We start from the raw sequence: 7,558 nt of genomic DNA, 5'->3' as shown, positions 1-7,558 counted from the left end.
GCCAACACACCAGAATCCATTATTCTGGTACTACTTCAGCCATCGATCTCACTATAGTATCAGACAAACTCTCTTCAAAGCTTTCTTGGAACATCCACGATGATACTTGCGAAAGCGATCATTTTCCAATCTTCACTTCCTTCGGCCAAACTTCTCCAGAGTTTTCAACAAGGCCAAGATGGAAATTTGAATACGCTGACTGGGCTGGCTATCAGTTTGACATTGAAAACCGCCTCTCCGCTAAACGAGATTGGACAGCCGAGGAAATCTCCAAAGTTGTCCTAGAAGTTGCAATGGTGCACATCCCCAGAACCAGTGGCATCCCTGGCAGGAAATGTGTCCCATGGTGGTCGCCTGAGCTGAAGGCAACGATCAAAGGTCGACGTAAGGCCTTACGCAAATTAAGAAAGGCCCATCCGGACAGCCCACTGAGGCCCACTCTGCTTACAGAGTTCCAAAGGGCTCGCAAAGAAGCTAAGACTGTTATCAACACAGCCAAGCACAACAGTTGGGTTAAATTCGTCAGCGAAATTAATCCCAACGCGTCAACAAAGGAGTTATGGAGTAAGATTGGTAGGCTTCATGGCAAGAAAAGGAGCAAAGAATATAATCTTCTAATTAACGGTCAATACACCAATGACCGGAAAATCATCGCCGAGGCGTTTGGAGATTTCTTTGCATCCGCCTCCTCCAATCAAAACTACGACCAAACCTTCCTAAACCACAAAACGGAATGCGAAAGAATTCCCATCGATTTTCATACCGATGTGGAATTTGACTTCAACAAAAACCTCTCCCTCAAAGAGCTCGATTGGGTACTGAACAAAGTCAAACAAGGATCCACAGGACCTGATGACATCAGCTACCCTATGCTTAAGAATCTACCCCATCTCGGGAAAAAAGCACTTCTGAAGCTCCTCAACAAAGTCTGGGACAGTGGAACCCTCCCCAGTTGCTGGAAAGAGGGTTTAATGATCTGTATCCCGAAACCAGACATGAACAACCATCTTCTTGACAATTTCCGCCCCATCACTCTTCTAAGTTGTGTTGGGAAAGTCATGGAAAGAATGATCAATCGACGCTTAACGACTTTTCTAGAGTCAAATAAGCTGATTGATCCCAGACAATTCGCCTTCCGTGCGGGAAAAGGTACAGAAGATTGCCTTATAGCAATCGAAAAAATCCTAGACGACACTGAAAAATTACATCACATTGATATTGTTTCCCTGGATTTATCCAAGGCCTTCGATCGGGCATGGAGGTATCCAGTGCTGAAAAGCCTTTTCGACTGGGGGATTCGTGGGAGGTTAGGTCTCTTCATTAAAAGTTTTCTAGAAAACCGGTCTTTCAAAACCGTAATTAACAACCACCAATCTTCTCTAAAAATCCCAGAAAACGGCTTCCCACAAGGCTCAGCACTTTCACCAACCCTCTTCAACATTGCCATGCAATCTCTATTCGAGATTATCGCGGACCATATAAATATCATAGTCTATGCAGATGACATCACTCTTATCTCTACGAGCTGCTTCGGCTTAATTCAGAGAAAGAGGCTTCAAAAATCCTTAGACTCCATCCAAAACTGGGCTCTAAAAACAGGTTTCAAACTTTCCCCGGAGAAATCCAAACACATACATATCGGAAAAGCTCTCAGAAGGAGAACCTATCTTCAGCTCAACAAAATCCCGATCCCTACAATGAGGACATTGAAAATACTATGGGTTACTTTCGACAAGAAACTCAACTTCCTATCACATTCCCAAAAGACCAAAATAGCCACCAGAAAGAAATTGAACATCATCAAGGCTATCGCAGGCAACCTAGCCTCTGGCCATAGAAAGACGCTGCTAAATGTTGTAAATGTTTGGTTGGTCCCACAAATCCTTTACGGAATAGGCACCTTCAGCCGTGGAGGGCTTCAAAAATCCTTAGACTCCATCCAAAACTGGGCTCTAAAAACAGGTTTCAAACTTTCCCCGGAGAAATCCAAACACATACATATCGGAAAAGCTCTCAGAAGGAGAACCTATCTTCAGCTCAACAAAATCCCGATCCCTACAATGAGGACATTGAAAATACTATGGGTTACTTTCGACAAGAAACTCAACTTCCTATCACATTCCCAAAAGACCAAAATAGCCACCAGAAAGAAATTGAACATCATCAAGGCTATCGCAGGCAACCTAGCCTCTGGCCATAGAAAGACGCTGCTAAATGTTGTAAATGTTTGGTTGGTCCCACAAATCCTTTACGGAATAGGCACCTTCAGCCGTGGAGGGGACAGGGTGTTAAACACCATTCAACCAATTTACAATAAAGCAATTAGGCTCGCAATTGGCGCTTTTCCCACCAGTCCTACTCTTGCTGTAATGGCAGAATGTGGGCAACTTCCCTTCACCCACCTGGTAACAAAAGCCATCACTAATAAAGCCATCCGTCACTTGTCACTCCCCGAAAGCGACCACAATGTCCCATTAATACATAGGGCTAAAACATGGTTCAAAAATGTCACGAACAAAGATCTTCCCGATATATGTGAACGTTCATCTGCGACGGGAAGAAATTGGAACGTCAAACCGCCGAACATTAACCTTGAACTTCTCAAGGCAGTTCGGGCGGGAGACCCTTCTCCAAAAGTCAAAGCCTGCTTCAATAACCTCGTTGCATCCAATTTTCAAAACAACCACCAGGTATACACAGATGGTTCAGTCAGTGCCGATGGAGTTGGATGTGGAATCTTTGAGAGTAGATACACTGGTAGCTTTTCTCTTCCACCGCAATGCTCCATCTTCAGTGCGGAAGCTTTCGCCCTTTTAATAGCTACCCAAGAATGCACCCATGATTTTCTTCCTACCACAATATTCTCAGACGCAGCTAGCTGTCTCCACGATCTTCTAAGTGGAAACAGCAAACACCCATGGATTAAGCAAACAGAAGAGGCTGCTTCAAATAAAAACATCTCCTTCTGCTGGGTTCCTGGTCACTCAGGAATCCGCGGAAACACAGCCGCCGACATACTGGCCGGCAAGGGCAGCAAAATAGAACCCCCAGACATGCCCTGTCCTCCATCTGACATTGTCCGCTGGGTAAAACAGCAAGTCCGTGAAAGTTGGGACATAGGTTGGATAAACAGCCGTCCCACTCATCTTCATAAAATTAAAAATTCCACTCTCCCTTGGGAGGACCGTCTCAATAGTAGGGAAAGGCAAGTCCTTACCCGTCTTCGAATTGGGCACACCCCAATGTGCTTGCAACGAAGCTCCGGTTTCCGTTAGCCATCTTTTACTTGAATGTCAACATACCAAAGATGCTCGAGTCCGACACAACATAGGTCAGAGACTCCGAGATATCCTCAGTAGAGACGAGACCCAAGAAACCAATTTAATTGCGTTTCTGAAAGAAACCGACTTCTTTGGTAAAATCTAAATCGAAATACTAAATACCTTGGAAATTGCTTATTAAAGTTCGCCACTTCACAGTCATGTATGCGTGTTTATGTGTGTATACACATGTATGTACGGGTCGGAAGGAAGGAATTCATACATGTATATACACGCATTCAATAATAATAAATAACAAATAATATAATATATACTTTCATACCCACATCTATCTTCTATCCATTACATTATACTTTAATCAACTTCCTATTCCTACAGCCACACTCACCAAGGAGGATAAATTCATTAAATAAACCTCTCCATTTTTCAGCTCTACTATATACCATTAAATTCAAAACCACTATATTTTATTATCTATTCAAACTGTATTTCATTTCATTTCACCCCACCCCACACCCACTCCTCCCCTCTTTCCTTCCCATACCACTCCCACCCCCTTCCACTCCACTAATCCCACCCAAATCCTTTCCACTCCTTTCCTTCCCATCCTCCTGAGAAGGGCCTTTTTGTTTTTTTGTTTTTGGAACACGCCTTTCGCTGGGTCACTTGTGCTTCGTTACTGCTTTGGTCCTCGGATCAGTAAATATTTACTTTTCTTTACAGCATATATTAAATATCTTATGAAGCATAGGATCCCTTCCTACCTTCTTCTTTAACCGAGAGTCGAGCGGACAGATCTGATGAGTGATTTTGTTGGTTTCCCTTTCGCCAGTCCCCTCTGGGCTGGTTTTATTGTGGCTCTTCACTGGGCTAGAGGCGAATGAACTGCAAAGTTTAAAGCCTCTTAAAAACAAAGAAAGAAAGAAAGAAGAAAATACATTCATTACGATTTGTTCGCTCGTTGGATTCACATGCAGGCTGAAAAGGGTCCTTTTCAGGATCACAAAATTATCTTCAATCTAAAGAGTTTATTGTTTTGTTATCACTCGATATCCCCATTTTGTTCGACTAAACCTTTCTGTTTAGCGATTTGTTGCCACTCGCCACAGCTTTCACAGTTGGGAAATTTCTTCCCATCCAGCTTTGTGACATGTTGTACAGTAAATTACATTCAATGCGACGTGCCGAAGCAACACTCAGTGTCGCATTGGAGGCAATTTTAACCTGTAATTGAACATTTGCGATGACAGTGGTACAGTGTCGACCTTCAATGTGGGGTCATAATTTGGATCTCTATGTTTACAAAAATGTCCAACTAAATAAGTCGCATTACATGTCCGTTCAATTAGCTAAATGTCGAACTAATAGTAAATTACTGTACTTTCAATCTGGAAAAAATTTAAGAATTGGTGAAAATTGAATAATCAGGAAAGTCCCCAACTATCAATAAGCTCAGAACAACTGTCAAATTCACATACTCATCAGATCCTGGCAAACAAGTTATGAAAAAATCAATTTGTGTTTTATTATTATTTTGGATATTATTTTAGGAAGCATTGAACTGTATTTCGTAAACTCTTTTTTGAAAGGTTTAATTGGCCTGATAAGCGCCGTGTTTTATGGAATGGTTCCAATTTAGAAAACTTTGTACTCGTGGTTTTGAAAAAAACCATTTCGAACGCCCTCGATGCCGCCTTGTTCTGGATTTGCCACCAAAGCAGATTGTATAAAGAACAAACTTTTTTCTTCTGCTACCAGCTGCCGTTTTGCGATTGCGTTTGCCACTCGCCACTCGCTGCAACTGCCTGTTGTTGTCTTGATCCACCGAACCGAATGTGTTCTGTTCCGAATGCGGGTTTTCTTATCGTCGCGAGCAGCTTAGCCAGCCAAATCGATCACTTCGGCGGCCGAAACTATATAACGCCGGCTAGGTGGACTGGTGCACTGGTACTAACGCGCTCGGCCTAGCTACCCTTGCGGGGAACTCCAGATCAACACGGTTCGAGCGGGATTTTGCCTTTCCCTTCACTTTTCCTCCTTAACCATGTCCAGACATGGCTGCTTGGGTTGGTTTCTTGAATGAAGGAAGGTATTGTATTATAGAGACTTTGAACTTTTTCAGTTCATTCGTCTCTAGCCTTGAGAAAGGCCCTTTGAAAACTCTACTCTACTCTACTCCAGCACTACCACCTCCACCCTCTTGCCTTGAGAAAGGCACTCGATTCCTCGCCGTCCAGCTCGTCCAGCAACGATGTTGTCCAGTCGGTGTCCACACAAAGAATGGTTTGTTGATGTGTTGTGATGCGAACCGATGTGGTGTGCGGTTTGAATGAGAATGATCGTTACGGCAGCGGAGCGGGGATTTTTAAGCTGACTGGCTGGCTCAAGAATTACGCATGTGTGAGACTGCGACCAATGTTTCGTTCATTTTTTTCTTTTTCCTTTCCAATCGTGCTTCATTCTATTTCGCTGCTGCTCAGGTTGCCCGTTTTGGTCGGTACGATTTGAGGAGCACAAAATGGACCAATCAAAAATGGGCACATAGTGCATTTGGACAATGCTTGATATTTTACAATTATTCAGTTATTTATCTCAAGAAAAATGAAATGTTATTCGTTATGATAGATGCGTAGATATATTTCCTATCAATTGATGCAAAAACCATTGCGATCTATTGAGAAATGCTCAAGTTATAAGCGTTCCAAATCTTGCATTTTTTCCTACTTGTTCAGTGCCTAGATTTGCATTTCACCCCCTATATTTTCCGGTTAGACGTAGTCCTACGTCAAAATCCTAGACGACACAACTGAAAAACTACAGAACATAGATATCGTTTCACTTGACCTATCCAAGGCCTTCGATCGGGCATGGAGATACCCAGTGCTGAAAAGCCTCTTCAACTGGGGGATTCGTGGGAGGTTAGGCCTCCTAATAAAGAGTTTCCTTGAAAACCGGTCTTTCAAAACCATCATCAACAACCATAAGTGTACCCGGTCACTCAGGAATCTGCGGAAACACAGCCGCCGACATATTGGCCGGCAAGGGCAGCAAAATAGAACCCCCAGACATGCCCTGTCCTCCATCTGACATTGTCCGCTGGGTTAAACAGCAAGTCCGTGAAAGTTGGGACATAGGCTGGATAAACAGCCGTCCCACTCATCTTCATAAAATAAAAAACAGGAAGTGGGTTATATCTATGGTAAAACCGCAAGGGTGACGTAGGACTATCGTTGATTTAGAGATCATTTGTTTGAAGTTGAATCTGAATTCATTCTGAATGAATGAATATTTGGAGAACTTCGAAAACGAGAGCGTTACGTTGGAGCCACAAGGTTTTATGCATCCAATATTGGATACGGAAATATCCTACTGATGGGGAAGAATAATCTTCAGAAGCTACCCTGTTAATTGCGATTGATTGAAAAATCACAAAACCAAATGTATTTGGTCACACTGTTTCATGGATAGAAAACATTAAAATAAACTCTTTCACATGAATGTAATTTTAAATTCCCAGAGGAACTGGCAGATTATTTTCAGTAACGATTAGATATTACCACATTTTCCTCGATACTGGAAGACCACCAGTGGTTAATGCTAACTCGATAACCATCTGTTAATAGCACTTGATTGAAACATATTTGGTCACAGTGTTACATGGATAGAAAACATTCAATTAAACTCTTCCACATGAATATATTTTGAAAATTCCCAGAGGAACTGGCAGATTATTTTCAGTAACGATTAGTTATTTCCACATTTTCCTCGATACTGGAAGCCCACCAGTGGTTAATGCCAACTCGATAACCACCTGTTAATAGCACTTGATTGAAACATATTTGGTCACAGTGTAACATGGATAGAAAACTTCAATTAAACTCTTTCACATGAATATATTTTGAAAATTCCCAGAGGAACTGGCAGATTATTTTCCAGCAATGATTGAACTTTCCGGAACTTTCCCAATGCTGAATGGCATCCTAACGGAAAGAGTTCTGCGCGTGTATGTGTCGATCCTTCGCCGTCCACCTCCTCCAGCACGTTAGGCAACGATGTTGTCTTGTCGATGTCCTCACGAAAAATGAATGTGTCTCACCACCAGAATATCGCTTAAGTATGCTTTTTGTGTGTGATTGAATCGAGAGAAGGTGTGGTTTACGATGGCAATTTGGAAGGCAAACTAAAGGGGAATGAACTCTCTGAGCTCGGAACTTTCGGCGACTGAGCAATAATCGATTGCGGGCGCATACAATATTGGATACGGAAATATCCTACTG

Source organism: Toxorhynchites rutilus, chromosome 3 (assembly GCF_029784135.1).
Source record: "Toxorhynchites rutilus septentrionalis strain SRP chromosome 3, ASM2978413v1, whole genome shotgun sequence".
Lineage (NCBI taxonomy): Eukaryota > Metazoa > Arthropoda > Insecta > Diptera > Culicidae > Toxorhynchites > Toxorhynchites rutilus.
The sequence above is the reverse complement of the archived record's forward strand: the minus strand, read 5'-3'. Positions refer to the sequence as shown.